This window comes from Bombina bombina, chromosome 4, assembly GCF_027579735.1.
Source record: "Bombina bombina isolate aBomBom1 chromosome 4, aBomBom1.pri, whole genome shotgun sequence".
Classification (NCBI taxonomy): domain Eukaryota; kingdom Metazoa; phylum Chordata; class Amphibia; order Anura; family Bombinatoridae; genus Bombina; species Bombina bombina.
This window is the reverse complement of record NC_069502.1, coordinates 799,366,234-799,384,844: the sequence shown is the minus strand read 5'-3', so window position 1 is coordinate 799,384,844 and position 18,611 is coordinate 799,366,234. Positions and strand designations below refer to the sequence as shown.

At 38.7% G+C, this 18,611-nt stretch overlaps 1 protein-coding gene across 1 annotated transcript in view; it reads right to left on the bottom strand.

The window, feature by feature from the left end:
- The window catches only part of LOC128657019 (gastrula zinc finger protein XlCGF26.1-like), a 68,390-nt gene extending 57,807 nt beyond the window's left edge, over nucleotides 1-10,583 (bottom strand). The window contains exon 1 of the mRNA XM_053711244.1: nucleotides 10,546-10,583. The gene's annotated coding sequence lies outside the window, so the exon portion shown is untranslated. The remainder of the gene's footprint in view (nucleotides 1-10,545) is intronic.
- Nucleotides 10,584-18,611: the final 8,028 nt, after the last annotated feature.

The following is an 18,611-nucleotide window of genomic DNA, read 5'->3' as shown; positions in this document are numbered from 1 at the left end:
AGAACTCCACTCCTATCTAACAAAATTATTCAACCATCTCACTGATTCTACCTCCTTCACAGAGACAGCAATAGAAAGGGCCCACAGGGCTCTAAGACCTCGCCCCAGCTCATCTGCTCCACCGAGAGATGTTATCATCAAACTGCTTCACTTCAAAGATAGAGAATCCATATGGACGGCGGCTAGGAACACTCACCCCTTGACATTTCAAGATAAAAATCTACAAATATATCAAGATCTATGTCCATCTACCATAGAAAAATGGAAATCTCTGAAATTCCTAACATCTGCTCTCCAAGAACACCACATCAAATACCGATGGGGATTTCCTTTCAGCTTATTAATACCACATGCTGGCAAAATGCTAATCTATAGAGAGTCTTCGGACTTGGACACTCTCTCAAAGGCCCTAGGTATCCATTTTATTGATCCGACTTCCTCTACAGAAGCAGCAGATTCTTTGTCAACCCAGTTCAAGAATAGATCAACAACAGATACACGATCCAACTGGTCTACAGTGCCCAAAAAATCTAAGAAGCAAGTCTCCAACATTCACCAAAACCTCCCTCCATGAATTCCTAAATACACTGGGTGTGTTTTACCGTCCTCGTGACAGATAAGTACTTTCTTATTTGACTGTCTATAATGCTCACCCTTGTAGAAGAGATATCAACCTAGCATGTCTGCTCCATTAAAATCTTTAATATGGAGGGGAAGTTATTAACATACAAACAGTTCAACACTTTTTCTATATATGTTGTTATTGAACAGTTTCCTAACCTGTTACATCATGTCCTACTATATAGCAACTAACATGGTTTATTATCAAGTAAATTGTTTTGAAGGTATAAATTACTCCAAACCATTTGCGCCTATTAGATAGGCCATAAATATCACTCATAGTCACGAATAGGTTATGTATGAAATTGTTTACCAGTCTTACCACACCTCTTAACTAAGTGCAATGTATGAGTTGCACAACGCCCTATAAAGTTAAATGCTCCTTAAGGACCCATATACTAGGGGTCAATGGAAAGCCTTCACTGAATCCCCGGCGGTTGGGGAAGAGTGGCCATTCCTCAACTTTGTCTTCCCTAAAAGGAAGAACTGATTTATTGTTTTTCTATATCATTATTTTTACTCTAAGTAGAAATGTATTACAACGTTACATGTTATTCTGTGTTTTTGTTTGAATTGTTATGTTTTAAGACTGTTCCGGACTGGACAACCACACGTCACACACATCATAGTCTCACTCTTCAAGGACATCTCACTATGCTTCTTAGATTAATAACTATTTCAACCCCTCTCTTTTAACATGGCCTCAAAAATATCTAAAACAGTTGACAATAGATCCATAAATTTCATTTCTATAAACTCAAAGGGCCTTAACTCCCCTAGAAAGAGGTCAACGGCACTCACAGATTTTAAACGCAAGGGAGGAGATATAATCCTACTCCAAGAAACCCATTTTCTAAAAGGGAGGGAACCCAAAACATTCCATTTCAAATTTGGTAAAAGTTACTACGCATCACATCCCCAGAAAAAGATCCAAGGGGTAGGCATCCTAATCAAAACTGGGATTCCATTCCAAGAGATAGCGGTACATAGGGATAGGGATGGTAGATGGCTACTACTAACAGGGCTGCTTTATGGCCTACCTATCACAATAGTTTCCCTATACGCCCCAAATACAAAACAACACTCTTTCCTTAAAAAAGTGTCAAATGTAATAACTGAATAAAAAAAAAGGCATGTTACTAATAGGAGGGGATTTTAATCTAACCTTCAACCCCCTCACAGATAGTTCCTCGCATACAACATCCAATTCTAAAGTAAGCATCAAAAAATCAAACAACATATTGAAACAGCTTGGATGTCTAGACGTTTGGAGAACTTTACATCCAGAGTCTATGGACTATACATTCTATTCATTTCCCCACAAAACATATAAGAGAATTGATTACATATTTACCGACATCACAAGCATGAGTCTGACTAGAGCAGCAAACATATCCCCAATAACATGGTCAGATCATGCGAGTGTGAGCTGTATTTTTAACTGGCCAACCAAACCATTGAAACAATATATCTGGAAATTAGACGATAGCCTACTAGCTGACCCAACCATTACGCTAAAACTCCAAACTAGAATCGAGGAATTTTTCCTCCATAACAAACATACTGATACATCCCCACAAAACAATTGGGAGGCACACAAATGCACTATAAGAGGGGAATTAATTGCCCACAAAGCTCAAATTAATAAACTCAGAAGAGAAGCAACCACTAACCTCATTAAAGAAATAGCACAGCTCGAAGACATACATAAAAAAAATACTAAAGATGATACCATTCTACAAACCCTACAAGCTAAACGCTTTAAATTAGCCTCTATCCTCAACAAAGAACAAAGTAGACGCATTTTCCTGTTCAAGCAACACTCATACATGGACCTAAATAAGCCAGGACGTTCAATGGCCAGATACATAAAAAAAAAAACAAATCTAATTATATTCTCCACATCAAAGATAGTAAAAACAAATCACATAGCTCTACACAAGCCATAGCTAAAGCATTCAGAGATTACTACCACAAACTATATAATCTGCCAAAACCGAATTCCAAGTCACTCACCGACACCACCTCCCGTCAAGAATCTATCATGGAATACCTCTCAAACCTACACCTCCCCAAGCTGACTCAAACGCAAAAAGAGACTCTAGACGAACCCTTCTCATTAGAAGAATTACAACTAGTAATTAAAAATCTCCCTAACAACAAATCACCAGGGCCCGATGGTTTTACATATAAATACTACTCAATATTCGCTGAACAATTATCCCTACACCTTCTACACTATTTCAATTCAATTGATCTCACTCACCCCTTCCCAAATTCAGCATTAGAAGCTCACATCACCACACTATTGAAGCCAAATAAACCCCCAGACTTGACCACAAGCTATCGCCCAATCTCACTCCTAAATTCGGATATAAAAATGTATTCTAAATTATTAGCGAACCGAATTAATATCTTACTCCCAGACCTCATCCACCCTGATCAGGTGGGATTTTTGCTAGGTAGAGAGGCAAAGGACAACATGGTCAGGGCCCTTAATACAATCTTTTTCGCGCAAAAGCAAAAACTCCCATTAATCTTACTGTCTATCGATGCTGAAAAGGCCTTTGACCGTGTTGCATGGGACTTCCTACAGCTAACCTTACAAACATTCGGATTCGGGGAGGGTATACTACAAAAAATATTCTCCCTATATGCTCACCCTAGTGCGAAAATACAAATAAATGGAACTCTGTCTGACTCATTTGAAATATCTAATGGGACGAGACAGGGCTGTCCGCTATCCCCCTTGCTATTTGTATGCGTAATAGAGACCTTTGCAGCCAAAATTCGATCACATCCAGGGATTGAGGGAGTTACAATAGATAATCAGAGATATGTAATCTCTCTATTCGCAGACGACATACTTTTCACATTAACCAACCCAGAAACATCCTTACCATTATTAATAAAAGAATTAGACAGCTTCCACACTCAATCGAACTTCCTAGTAAATATTCCTAAATCTGAAATTCTTAATATCACATTAGACACACATAAAAAGAAAACAGCCGAGAAACTTACCCCATTTAAATGGAACATGGTGTCTCTTAAATATTTAGGAATTTACCTTACCACGTCTATAGAAACTATGCACCAACTCAATTATGATAGGATTAAACGGGAAATTATACGAGATCTATCAAGCTGGAGATCCAAAAACCTGTCTTGGCTAGGCCGAATCAATCTGATAAAGATGAATATATTCCCTAGAATACTGTACATTCTACAAACTATGCCAATCCCCCTAACGGACAAATACTTAAGCTCACTACAACAAGCACTCAACGATTTCACATGGCACAAAAAACACCCTAGAATCAATAAACAGCTTATGTCCCTACCCAAAACACAAGGGGGACTGGGCCTACCTAATATAACCTATTACAGATACGCAACATTCTTGCAAAGGATAATCGATTGGAATATACATGGAAAGTTTAAACAATGGGTGGGTATGGAACAAGGAATTGCCCAAACCCCAAATCTTAGTAGACATTGCTGGACATTCCCAACACACAAAATTAAACACTTAGACATCAACCCCTTGATATCAGAAACATACAAGATGTGGAATAAAATTCTGATACACTTCCCGAACCTTTCTTCTAGACCCTCTCCTCTCACGTCCTTAGTAGCTAACGGTGAATTTAATATGGGCCCAAGTATAGAGAAACACTGCTACCCTTCTCATATCCGCGACTTCCCGATATATTGGCTCATACAAAACGAGCAGATTAAACCACAAACCGAGCTAACACAACAAGGCTTTACCTGTCTTGAAAATTGGTTCACATATAGGCGTATTTATAGCTTTCTCACTACGCACAAACAATCTCCAAACATGATTAGACCATGCAATTATGTGTCAGGAGCCCCCCAGTTCATCATACGCTATCACTGATATATAAGATTCTGATTACCCCATTCCCGGGACATCCCCTCCCATACCTAGAAAGTTGGGAAAAAGAAATAGGCATCATAATCCCACCACACATAGGTATGAAGATAGCCCAATCCACACTAAAAACCTCCATTTCCATGGCCATTCTGGAAATTAATCTAAAAATACTTCACAGGTGGTATTACACCCCCCCAAAAATCCATCGTTTATTCCACAGAGCTAGCAACAAATGCTGGTGCTGCGGCCACGTCAATAGTGGTATGATCCACATGTGGTGGTGGTGCACAGCTATACAAAATCTATGGAGATCTATCATCGCCGAAGTGGAAGATATACTAGAACTACAATTCCCGTTAGACCCCCTAATTTGGCTATTAAATAAACCCCCTAAGATAAAACATAAACCATTTCTCAAATTATTTTCAATCATGTCTAATAGTGTAAAATTCTTAATAGCCAAGAATTGGAAATCAAAAGACCCACCCACACTTGAAATGTGGGTACAGAAGGTATCCGAGTCAATCCATCTTGAAGAACTATACTACCTAAAACACGATAAACTAGACATATACTCAGACATCCTAACAACATGGGAAACGTACATCAAGAATAGATAACTTTGTTCCGAGTTCACACATAGCTAGATCGACAATAGTGATAAGATTACAACACAGTCCCTTGAAATCTCTACAGCCATATAAAAAAGTGAGAACGATCAGAAATCACCTCCTCTCTACACAAAATTACACATGGAAACTACGGTGATTGTTCTTCAATTAACGTGGGTTGTTCCAGTCCAAAGTTAAATTGTCTTGTTAAAATTAATTAGCTTTAAAATTGCTATATGTATTACTACACATACAGTGTAATAAATATGGAGCTGCGTCTCCAGGAATTGTAATTTTACTTCATAATTTACATAATAAAGCTGATTTTATAAAAAAAAAAAAAAAAAAAAAAGATAATCATAAATGGTCAATTATAGCAACAGTAATAATAATATCTAATAGCAATAAGAAACAAACAGCCAGATTACGAGTTGTGCGTTATGAGTGAAAAAGCAATGTTATGGCTCATAACGCTGCTTTTTCACTAACGCTGGTATTATGAGTATTGTAAGTATAGGTGTACTGCACACTTTTTTGGCCGTCACGCAATGTCAGTACCGCACTTTTAAAAAAGCCCTTTTTCAATGGGACTTCCATAGCGGCGGTATTACGAGTCTCCCTGTCAGGCCAAAAAGTGAGCGGTACAGCCTATAACTACAAGATCCCGTACCGCATTCTGAAGTCAGTAGTTATGAGTTTTGCGTTACAAAGCTGTACCATAAAACTCATGACTAAAGTGTTTAAAAGTACACTAACACCCATAAACTACCTATTAACCCCTAAACCGAGGCCCTCCAGCACCACAAACACTATAATAAAATTATTCCCTAATCTGCCGCTCCGGATATCGCCACCACTGTTAAAATGTATTAACCCCTATTCCGCCACTCCCCGACATCGTCACCACTATAATAAACCTATTAACCCATAAACCGCAGCACTCCTGCATCGCAAACACTAGTTATATCTTATTAACCCCTAATCTGCCATCCGCCCACTAAACCCCACTAACCACTAAACCCCCACAACGAAATATACTAAAATAAACTATTAACCCCTAAACCTCTGGCCTCCCACATCACTAACTCTACATAAATATATTCAACCCTAACGTAACCTTAACCCTAAGCATAACCCTAACACCCCCTAATTTAAATATAATTAAAATAAAGCTAAATTAAACTTACAATTATTAACTAAAAATAATTCCTATTTAAAGCTAAATACAAACTTACCTGTAGAATAAAACCTAAGCTAGCTACAATATAACTAATAGTTATATTGTAGCTATCTTAGGTTTTATTTTTATTTCACAGGTAAGTTTATATTTATTTTAAATAGGTAGACTAGTTATTAAATAGTTATTAACTATTTATTAGCTACCTAGTTAAAATAAATGCAAAGTTACCTGTGAAATAAATCCTAACCTGCCTTACACTAAAAACTAACATTACAATAAAATAAATTAAATTAGTAAAATACAATTATCTAAATTACAAAAGAAATACACAATAAATTACACAAAAAAACGAAATTATCAAAATTAAAAAACAAATTACTCCTAATCTAATAGCCCTATCAAAAAAAGCCCTCCCAAAATAAAAAAAAACCCTAGCCTACACTAAACTGCCAATAGCCCTTAAAAGGGCCTTTTGCAGGGCATTGCCCCAAAGATAACAACTATTTTACCTGGCAATAAAAAATACAAATACCCCCCCAACAGTAAAACCCACCACCCACACAACCAAACCCCCCAAATAAAACTATCTAAATAAACCTAAGCTAACCATTGCCCTGAAAAGGGCATTTGGATGGGCATTGCCCTTAAAAGGGCATTTAGCTCTTTTGCTTTGCCCTTAAAAGGGCATTCAGCTCTTTTACGAAGTGCCCAAACCCTAAGCTAAAAATAAAACCCACCCAAAAAAACCCTTAAAAAAACCTAACACTAACCCCCGATGATCCACTTACAGTTTGCGAAGTCCGGACATCCATCCTCATCTAGCCGGCGAAGTCCTCATCCAAGGGGGAAGAAGTCCTCATCCAAGCAGCAAGAAGTCTTCATCCAGGCGGCCTCTTCAATCTTCATCCAGCCGGTGAAGTCCTCATCCAAGCAGTCAGAAGTCTTCATCCAGACTGCATATTCTATTTTCATCCTTCCGGCGTGGAGTGGGTCCATCTTCAAGACATCAGGCGCAGAGCATCCTCTTCATACGGTCGCCACCGTACACTGAAGGTTCCCTTTAAGGGACGTCATTAAAGATGGCGTACTTGAATTCCTATTGGCTTTTCAGGGCAATGGTTAGCTTAGGTTTATTTAGAAAGAGTTTTATTTGGGAGGTTTGGTTGTGTGGGTTTTACTGTTGGGGGGTGTTTGTATTTTTATTGCCAGGTTATCTTTGTGGCAATGCCCTGCAAAAGGCCCTTTTAAGGGCTATTGGCAGTTTAGTGTAGGCTAGGGTTTTTTTTTATTTTGGGGGCTTTTTTATTTTGATAGGGCTATTAGATTAGAAGTAATTGATAATTTCGTTTTTTATTTTGTTTAATTTAGTGTTTATTTTTTTGTAATTTAGGTAATTGTATTTTATTAATTTAATTTATTTTATTGTAATGTTAGTTTTTAGTGTAAGGCAGGTTAGGATTTATTTTACAAGTAACTTTGTATTTATTTTAACTAGGTAGCTAATAAATATTTAATAACTATTTACCAGGTAGTCTACCTAGTTAAAATAAATACAAACTTACCTGTGAGCTATTGTAGCTAGTTTAGGTTTTATTTTACAGGTACGTTTGTATTTAGTTTTAAATAGGAATTATTTTAGTTAATAATTGTAAGTTAATTTAGCTGTATTTTAATTATATTTAAGTTAGGGGGTGTTAGGGTTAGACTTATACTTAGGGTTACGTTAGGGTTAGGGGTTAATATATTTATGTAGAGTTAGTGATGTGGGAGGCCAGAGATTTAGGGGTTAATAACTTTAGTATAGTGGCGGCGACATTGAGAGCAGAAGATTAGGGGTTAATAAGTGTAGGTAGGTGGCAGCGATGTTAGGGGCAGCAGATTAGGGGTTAATAACTGTAATGTAGGTGGGGCGATATTGGGGGCGGCCGATTAGGGGTTAATAACTGTAATGTAGGTGGCGGCGATGTTAGGGGCAGCAAATTAGGGGTGTTTAGACTCGGGGTTTATGTCAGGGTGTTAGGTTTAAACATTACTTTTTTTTCCCCCATAGACATCAATAGAGCTGCGTTACGGAGCTTTTCGCTCCGCGATCACAGGTGTTAGGCTTTTTTTTTGCCGGTTCTCCCCATTGATGTCTAATGGGAAAATCGTGCACAAGGATGTCAAAGCAGCGCTTGATTTCGGTGCGGAATGGAGCTCAACGCAACCATATCGCCCGCACAAATCTCCTTTTTCTGAACTTGTAAAAGCAGCGCTTTGGGGGAGTGAAATAACGGTAAAAATGTTGCGGTCGTTAATTTCCCTTTAGCACTCAAAACTTGTAATCCGGCTGATATTTTTTAACAAACTTTTTCCCAGTTATGTCACATCCTGTTTGGGGCAACAATGCAGACTGACTTCCTGTGACCCCATCACATATACATGTGATAAATATACAATTATTATAAACATGTCAGACTTGTACCATCACCCTAACACACAGACTGTACTTCATCAAGTCCTCACTCATCGTATCAGCCCCCTCACACCCAGTCCATGTACCAGCTCTCAGCCCCCCTCTGTCTCACACCTTAGCCCCTGTACAAGATCTCAGTCCCCTCTGTCTCACAGCTCTGTCCCTGTGCAGACTCTCAGTCCTCTCTGTCTCACATCCCATCCCTTGTACAGGCTGTCAACCCCCTCTGTCCCACACCTAAGCCCCTGTACAAGATCTCAGTCCTTTCTGTCTCCCACGCCAGTCCCTGTGCAGACTCTCAACCCCATCTGTCTCACATCCCCTCCCTTGCACAGGCTTTCAGCCCCCAGTACAGGCTCTCAGTTCCCCTCACACCCCAGCCCCTGTATAAACTCCCTTCTGTCTCACACCTGAGCCCATGTACAGACTCTCAGCCCCCCTTAGACCCCAGCCCCTATACTGATTCTCAGCCCCCTCTGCCCCATACCCCAGTCCCTGTACAAACTCTCAGCCCCCTCCATCTCACACCCCAGCTCCTGCACAGACCCTGAGCTACAATCATATCCCAGTCCATGTATAGACTCTAAGACCCCCTCTTTCTCACACCCCAGACCCTGTACAGACACTCAGTCCCCTTACACCTCAGTCCCTGTATAGAATCAGACCTCTCTCTTACACACACCTGTCTTGTATTAGTTCTCAGCCTTCCTCTGCCTCACACCTAAGCCACTGTACAGACTCTCAGCCCTCCTCTCTCTCACTCTCCAGCCCTTGTACAGACCCTCAGCCCTCCTCACACCCCAGCCCATGTATAGACTCTCACCCCCCCTGTCTCACACTGCAGCTCCTGTACAGACTTTCAGCACTAATCACACCCCAGCACCTGTAAACACTCTCAGCCCCCCTCTCACACCCCAGCCCCTGTACAGACTCTCAGCCCCTTTCACACCTAAGCTTCTGTAGGGACTCACAGACCTATCCCCCTCTGCCTCACACCAAAGCCCCTGTATAGGCTCTTAACCCCCTCTGTCTCACACCTTAGCCCATGTACAGACTTTCAGCCCTTTCCTCTGTCTCACACTCCAGTCCATATACAGACGCTTAGTGCTCCTCAAATCCCAGACCCTGTATAGACTCTCAGCCACCTCTGCCTCACACACCCCAGCCCCTTTACAGATTCTCAGTCTCCTTCTCTCTCTCACCCCAGTCCTGTACTGGTTCACAGTCCTCCTCTGCCCCACTCCTAAGCCCCTGTACAGATTTTTCAGCCCCCTCTGTCTCAGACATCACCCCGCTCTGTGTTACACCCTAGCCCCTGTACAGACCATCAGCACCACTGTCTCACACCCCAGCCTCTGTACAGACCAACAGTATCCTTGTCTCACACCCCAGCCCCTGTACAGGTTCTCAGCCACCCCTGTCTCACACCCCAGTCCCTGTACAGGTTCTGACCCCCTTCTGTCTTACACCCCAGCCCCAGTACAGGTTCTTACCCCACGGCCCATACCATGCCCCCACTCACACTTCAGTCACTGTAGATTCGCAGCCCCTCTCTGTCTCACACCCAACCTCTGTAGACTCTAAGACACCCTCTTTCACACCCCAGCCACTGTAGACTCGCGGCCCCCTCTATCTCTCACTCTAGCCCATGTAGACACTATGCTCCCTTCTGTCTCACACATAGCTCCCTCCTTAACCTCTCTCTCCGAAACCCCAGCTCAACTCTCACCCTTAGGCGGTTAACGTTAATTGTCACACCTCCTTAACTATTACCTACCTAGTAGCAGCTAGATCCAGTCCGGCTAAAGGACTGATGATGTCACTGCAGTCACGTGGGTCATTAGCTGCAGGGGATCTAGCTGTTACTCGAGGATAAGGTAGTACTGGAAGGAGGGTGTGTGTGAGGCATAGAAAACCTAATAATATGTATCTGTGTATAATGCACCGGGGAGGTGTTTGTGTGTGAGGCAATGGGAATATCTCTATAATATTATATACCTGTGTATAAGGTACTGGGGAGAGGGCCGTGTGTGTGTGAGGCAAATTAACTTCTCTATAATATATATCGGTATATAAGGTACTGGGGGGAGCTCTGTGTGTGACTATGGGAACCTCTCTATAATATTAGATATATAAGGTACTGGCGAGGGGAGCTATGTGAATGTGAGCACCGCTTTATATTAGTGTTTGCAAAAGCCAGGCAGAGGGCACTTATTATAATTTTATATATATATTATATAGATAGATAGATAAAAGGTACTGCTGTGGTGGCTATGTGTATATGAGGCAGAGGAACTCTTATATTAGTGTGTGCAAAAGGCAGATGGCACTTATAATTACACATATATGTATGTGTATATATGTGGATAAAAGGTACTGCTGAGGGGGCTATGTGTATGTGAGGCAGAGGAACTCTTTATTTTAGTGTGTGTGCAAAAGGCAGAGGGCACTTTTGATGATATATCTGGATATAAGGTACTGATTATGGGGCTGTGTGTATGTGAGGCAGAGGGAACTCTTTATATTGGTGTGTGCAAGAGGCAGAGGGAACCTTTTTATAATATATATCTGTATATAAGCTACTGGGGAGGGGTCTATGTGTGTGTGAGGCAGAGGGAACTCTATATATTGGTATGTGAAAGAGGCATAGGGCACCTTTTTATTATACTATATATCTGTATATAAGCTACTGGGGATGGTGGCTATGTGTATGTGAGACAGAGAGAGCTCATTATATTGGTGTGTGGTGAGGCAGATGGCACTTTTTTATAATTTTATATATATATATCTGTGTGTATGTATATATATATATATATATATATATATATATATATATATGTGTGTGTGTATAAGGTACTGGGGATGTGTGTGTGTGAGAAAGTGGTAACTTATTCTTGGCCTTCCCTGCTAATACTTTACCAGTGAAGAACCCCTCCCCTTATTTACCTATAACGGCAATCCTCAGGCACCAACTCTCCCCAAGTAAGGCTTCTGAGGATGATCCTGTTTAGACAGTAATTAATGGCATCAGGGCATTTTGCAGTTGTATTCCTGTATCTGCATTTATGCACCCAAGGTTGGCTCAGACCACTGGTTTAGTGTGCGGCGTTACATTTCTCAATCTGGAATTACTATGTGGGAGGCCCGCCATGTTCCACAATATTACATTGCGGGGTCTCGTCTGAGGAATGCTGTGAGTATGCGCGTGTGCTTTGAATTTAGCCTCGGTGTGGGCCTTTTCCCATTGCACTAAAGTTTTTATAATATTGCCCATTAAGATATTATTTGTGAGGATACGGCCTCTGGATGTTTGGTACCTGTGTATATTTGCAGGCATGTACAGTGTATATTATAATGAAGCATTAACCTGCACAACTTTAAAGGGATAATAAACCCACATTATTTCTTTCATGATTTAAATAGAGCATGCAATTTTAAGCAACTATCTAATTTACTCCTATTATCAATTTTTCTTTGTTCTCTTGCTATCTTTATTTAAAAAGTAGGAATATAAATCTTAGGAGCCGGCCCATTTTAGGTTCAGCACCATAGTTAGCGCTTGCTTATTGGTGGCTGGCATTTAGCCACCAATAAGAGATCATAACCCAGGTTCTCAACCAAAAATGGGCCGGCTCCTATGCTTAACGTTCCTGCTTTTTAAATAAAGATAGCAAGAGAACAAAGGAAAATTGATAACAGAAGTAAATAAGAAAGTTGCTTAAAATTACATGCTCTATCTGAATTGTGAAATATTATTTTTTTTGGGTATTGTATCCCTTTAAGATGCAGTGTTATATTATCATGCACAGCTGTAAGCCACAGTACTATATTATCATGCAGCACAGCTGTGAACCACAGTACTATATTATAATGCAGTATTTACTTGCACAGCTGTCAGCCACAGTACTATTTTATAATGCAGTATTTACTTGCACAGCTGTCAGCCACAGTACTATATTATAATGCAGTATTTACTTGCACAGCTGTCAGCCACAGTACTATATTATAATGCAGTATTTACTTGCACAGTTGTACGCCACAGGGCTATATAATCACGCAGTATTTACTTGAACAATTATAAGCTACAGTGCTGATTATCAAGGAGCCAGTTGCTCAGTTCATGAATGCCAGTAGGAACTCAGACATTATTTCAAGGTGTGTTATTTGAGTTATAATACTTATTATTGTTCCTAATTTGGGCATCTTTCTTTTCTAGATGGGCTGTATTGTATTTTTAAAATCTTACTTGGGCTGCCATTTTATAACGTTAATTTTGAAATTCAAGGTTTGTGCCTTCTTTGCTATGCAGTTATTGGAAGCATTAATTCTACAATATATATATATATATATATATATATATATATATATATATATATATATATATATATATATATATATATATATATATATATATATACTGTTAATATTGGCATTTTATGATTATTTGTGGCTTTTAATCTTCAGGTCTATGCATTTATACACTTAAACAGTGTGTTATAAATTAACTATGTTCAAGCCATGTGAATACTTTTAAGATGTTTGTATCTGGCAATTTATGCCTAAAGTGGTAACAGCAGTAAGTATTATGTTTGTGTATACAAGGCAGGAATGTTTTTCAGCAAATTGGATAATATTCATTGCATGATATTTTATATATTTGACATTTTGCTTAAAGTTTCCAAATTAATTATGTTATTTAATTTTCTTCCTTCTCTTGTTATCCTTTGCTGAAAGGTTTATCTAGGTAAGCTCAGGAGCAGCAATGAACCTAGGTTCTAGCTACGCTACTGATTGGTGGCTGTGTGTATATATATATATATATATCTCGAAAAAATTAGAATATCGTGCAAAAGTTCATTTATTTCACTAATGCAACTTAAAAGGTGAAACTAATATATGAGATATACTACATGCAAAGCAAGATAATTCAAGCCGTGATTTGTCATAATTGTGATGATTATGGCTTATAGCTCATAAAAACCCCAAATCCACAATCTCAGAAAATTAGAATATTGTGAAAAGGTGCAATATTCTAGGCTCAGTGTGTCCCACTCTAATCATCTAATTAAGCCATAACACCTGCAAAGGGTTCCTGAGCCTTTAAGTGGTCTCTCAGTCTGGTTCAGTAGGAATCACAATCATGGGAAAGACTGCTGACCTGACAGTTGTGCGGAAAACCATCACTGACACCCTCCATAAGGAGGGAAAGCCTCAAAAGGTAATTGCAAAATAGTTGGATGTTCCCAAAGTGCTGTATCAAAGCACATTAATAGAAAGTTATGTGGAAGGGAAAAGTGTGGAAGAAAAAGGTGCACAAGCAGCAGGGATGACCGCAGCCTGGAGAGGATTGTCAGGAAAAGGCTATTCAAAAGTGTTGGGGACTTTCACAAGAGCCACCACACACAGACGGATCCTGGACATAGGCTTCAAATGTCGTATTCCTCTTGTCAAGCCACTCCTGAACAACAAACAACGTCAGAAGCGTCTTACCTGGGCTAAAGAAAAAAAGATCTGGTCTGTTGCTAAGTGGTCCAAAGTCCTCTTTTCTGATGAGAGCAAATTTTGCATCTCATTTGAAAACCAAGGACCCAGAGTATGGAGGAAGAATGGAGAGGCACACACTTCAAGATGCTTGAAGTCCAGTGTGAAGTTTCCACAGTCTGTGTTGATTTGGGGAGCCATGTCATCTGCTGGTGTTGGTCCACTGTGCTTCATTAAGTCCAGGGTCAACGCAGCCATCTACCAGGAGATTTTGGAGCACTTCATGCTTCCTTCCGCAGACGAGCTCTATGGGGATGCTGACTTCATTTTCCAGCAGGACTTGGCACCTGCCCACACTGCCAAAAGCACCAAAACCTGGTTCAATGATGGTGGGATTACTGTGCTTGATTGGCCAGCAAACTCGCTTGACTTGAACCCCATAGAGAATCTATGGGGCATTGCCAAGAGAAAGATAAGAGACATGAGACCTAACAATGCAGAAGAGCTGAAGGCCGCTATTGAAGCATCCTGGTCCTCCATACTACCAGTGCCACAGGCTGATAGCTTCTATGCCACACCCGCCACATTGAGGCAGTAATTGCTGCAAAAGGGGCCCAAACCAAGTACTGAGTACATACAGTATGCATGCTTATACTTTTCAGAGGTCCGATATTGTTCTACAGGTATTTACAATCCTTGTTTTATTGATTGCATGTAATATTCTAATTTTCTGAGATTGTGGATTTGGGGTTTTCATGAGCTGTAAGCCATAATCATCACAATTATGACCAGGGTTGCACCGATACCGATACTAGTATCGGTACCAATACCAAGTATTTGCATGAGTACTTGTACTCGTGCAAATGCACTGATACTTATACCGATACCTCCACTTCCTACCCATATGCTATCTTGTGGCGTTTTTTCAAACTGCATGTTCCCATTTCATTTTAAGCTGAAGTGGAGACCAAACTAAAAATTGTTTACTACTGTTCTGCCAATACAAATTGCTGTTATTTGTATTATTGTAGGAGAGATCACTGTACCTCGTTCAGACAAACCCCTGAAGTACTGGTCAGTTAATAAACTGAGATTTCCAACTCTGGCTAAAATGGTCCAAAATATCTTTCTGCCCCATGCAGTAGTGTGGAAAGTGAAAGATTGTTCAACTTAGAGTAAAACCTCCTTACTGATAGCAAAAACAGACTTATAGCTGAACATGCAGAGAGGCTTCTGTTCTGTTCCTTAAAAAGAACTTGCCACTAACTTTTGAAAAATTATTCTAATTGCTAAATTGCCTTTTTTATTGCTAGTTCTCATCTTGCACAATGATGTTCAAAACATACTGTACTCTGAGGAACATCCATAGGTTAGCTTATATAATTGCAGGAAGAGTACTCATGGCAAAAATTAAGTTAATTCCAATGAGCACTCATCCTGCAATTATAGGACTAGATTTAGATTACATTTGATTGGTAAGCTTTATCAATGCTTTGTTCACATTTCCAACTTTTCCCCAAGATTAAACAGTGCACTGTTCTATTTTTACTATTTTTTCTATTTTTTACTGTATTGCACTTTTGGTTGGTTGTGATTTTATATTTGTTATTTGTTGTTGTTATTAATATATTTTATTGTAATATTTTTTATTTATAAACATGTTCTGTGAAGTTTATGACAAATAAAACTGTTTTATTATTTCATAATGTCTTTTAAGTTACAGTCCTTCTTAATTATAAAGAAGGAATCTTAAACAATTAGTCTGTATTGTGCTTGGTTAACTGTCACATGACATAAAAAAAAAAGTATCGGTAATTGGTATCGGCGAGTATTTGAAAACAAGTATCGGTACTTGTACTCAGTCTTAAAAAAAATGGTATCGGTGCAACCCTAATTATGACAAATCACGGCTTGAACTATCTTGCTTTGCATGTAATGAGTCTATCTCATATATTAGTTTCACCTTTTAAGTTGCATTAGTGAAATAAATTAACTTTTGCACGATATTCTAATTTTTTGAGTTTCACGTGTGTGTGTGTGTGTGTATGTATGTATGTATATATGTGTATATATATATATATATATATATATATGTATGTGTGTGTGTGTGTGTAATATATATATATATATATATATATATATATATATATAATACAGTATGTATATGTATATAATGTATATGTGTATATGAAGCTACTTTGATAATAGAAGTACTTTTGGGTTTCATGTCCCTTGTAAACAATATGCTGTTGCTTAAAAGGATAGTCTACACCAGACTTGTTATTGTTTAAAAAGATAGATAACGCCTTTAGTATCCATTCCCCAGCTTTGCACAACCAACATTGTTATACAGTACTGCATTAATATAATTTATAACATTTAAAGGGACAATAAACCCAAATTGTTGATTCAGATAGAGCATGCAATTTTAAGCAACTTTCTAATTTACTCCTATTATCAATTTTTATTGGTTCTCTTGCTATCTTTATTTAAAAAGTAGGAATGTGATGCATAGGAGCCGGCCCATTTTTGGTTGAGAACCTTGGTTATGCTTGCTTATTGGTGGGTAAATGTATAAGCCTCCAATAAGCAAGCGCTATCCATGGTGCTGAACCTAAAATGGGCTGGCTGCTAAGATTTACATTCCTGCTTTTAAAATAAAGATAGCAAGAGAACGAAGAAAATTTGATAATAGGAGTAAATTAGAAAGTAGCTTAAAATATCATGCTCTATCTTAATCATGAAAGAGAAAATTTGGTTTCAATGTCCCTTTAAACCTCTAAATTTCTGCCTGTTTCAAAGCCACTACAGACAGCCTCTTATCACATGCTTTTGTATTAGCTTTTTAAAACAAGAGAGTAATTTAAGTGAGCCATATAGATAATATAGCCATATAGATGACACTTGTGCTCTCTCTCCGTGGAGCTGTGGCGGACACTGCACTAATTGGCTAAAATGCAAGTCAATAGATAATAAATAAATATAGCTATGTGATAAGGGGGCTGCCAGAAGAGGCTTAGATACAAGGTAATAACAGATGTAAAAAGTATATTAAAGGGACACTCAAGTCAAAATTAAACTTTCATTATTCAGATAGAGCATGCAATTTTAAACAACTTTCCAATTTACTTCCATTATCAAAATGTGCACAGTCTTTTTATATTCAAACTTTTTGAGTCACCAGCTCCTACTGAGCATGTGCAAGAATAAACATGTATTTGTTTGTGATTGGCTGATGGCTGTCACATGGAACGTTTATTCATTTGGGATTGGCTGATGGCTGTCACATGGTAAAGGGGGAGTGGAAATAGATATAACTTTTAAAATTGTCAGAAAAAAATCTACTACTCATTTGAAGTTCAGACTAAGTGCTATTGCATTGTCTTATCTTGCATTTGTTAATTATGCAACTCTACTATGTTGACTGGTCCTTTAATATAACAGTGTTGGTTATGAAAAAGTGGGGAATGGTTAATCAAGGCATTATCTATCTTTTTAAACAAATAACATTTTTGGAGTAGACTGTCCCTTTAATGTTGATTGTAATCTTATGTTTGTATTCCCCCCCCCCATCTTTTATTGTGTATTGTTTTATACTTTTGTCACTGGTAATGGTAAGTAATACCAGGGAAGGCCAAGATAACTAGAAATTGTACACTAGATTGTTCTTTGCATAAATGTTTTATAGATGATCCATTTATATAGGCCACTTGAGTGTGTTTTTGTAAAAATGTATAGTTTTGCTTATTTTTAAATAACATTGTGCTGATTTTTAGACTTCTAACCAAGCCCCAAAGTTTTAGATGTACACCGACGTATACAGGCTTCAGACTTCTTCTGTTTGTATAATGGGACTTTTCATATGAAGGGGAGGGCAGGTTCTGCTATCAGCCCCTTTCAGTGGGTGTCCCAGGCTAATCTGATAAACAGTGCTATAATGGGAGCTTCTAAGTAAGTTTTTAAAAGGTTTTATACTGGATATTTATATTGGTATCTGCATATTATTCTTTATAGTAGTGTCTATTTACACGCAGTTAAATGAAAATTGGTGTATACTGCACCTTTTTAATATAAGCAATTTCTATATCTTGGCCTATATTCCTGGGTAATACTCACCAGGCTCCCTAACTCTTTTATGTTAGTCTTAGTCCTCTTGTTTGACCAGACATCTCTAGAAAGAGAAAAGGGGGGTGCCTGAGGATTACCTATATAGATATATCAGGAGAGTAGTAGTTCTGTCTACGCCCCTTCGGGGAGGGGCTCTTCACTTGTAAATAATAACCTATGGATAGTGGCAAAGATATAAAAAAATATATATATATATATATATATATATATATATATATATATATATATATATAT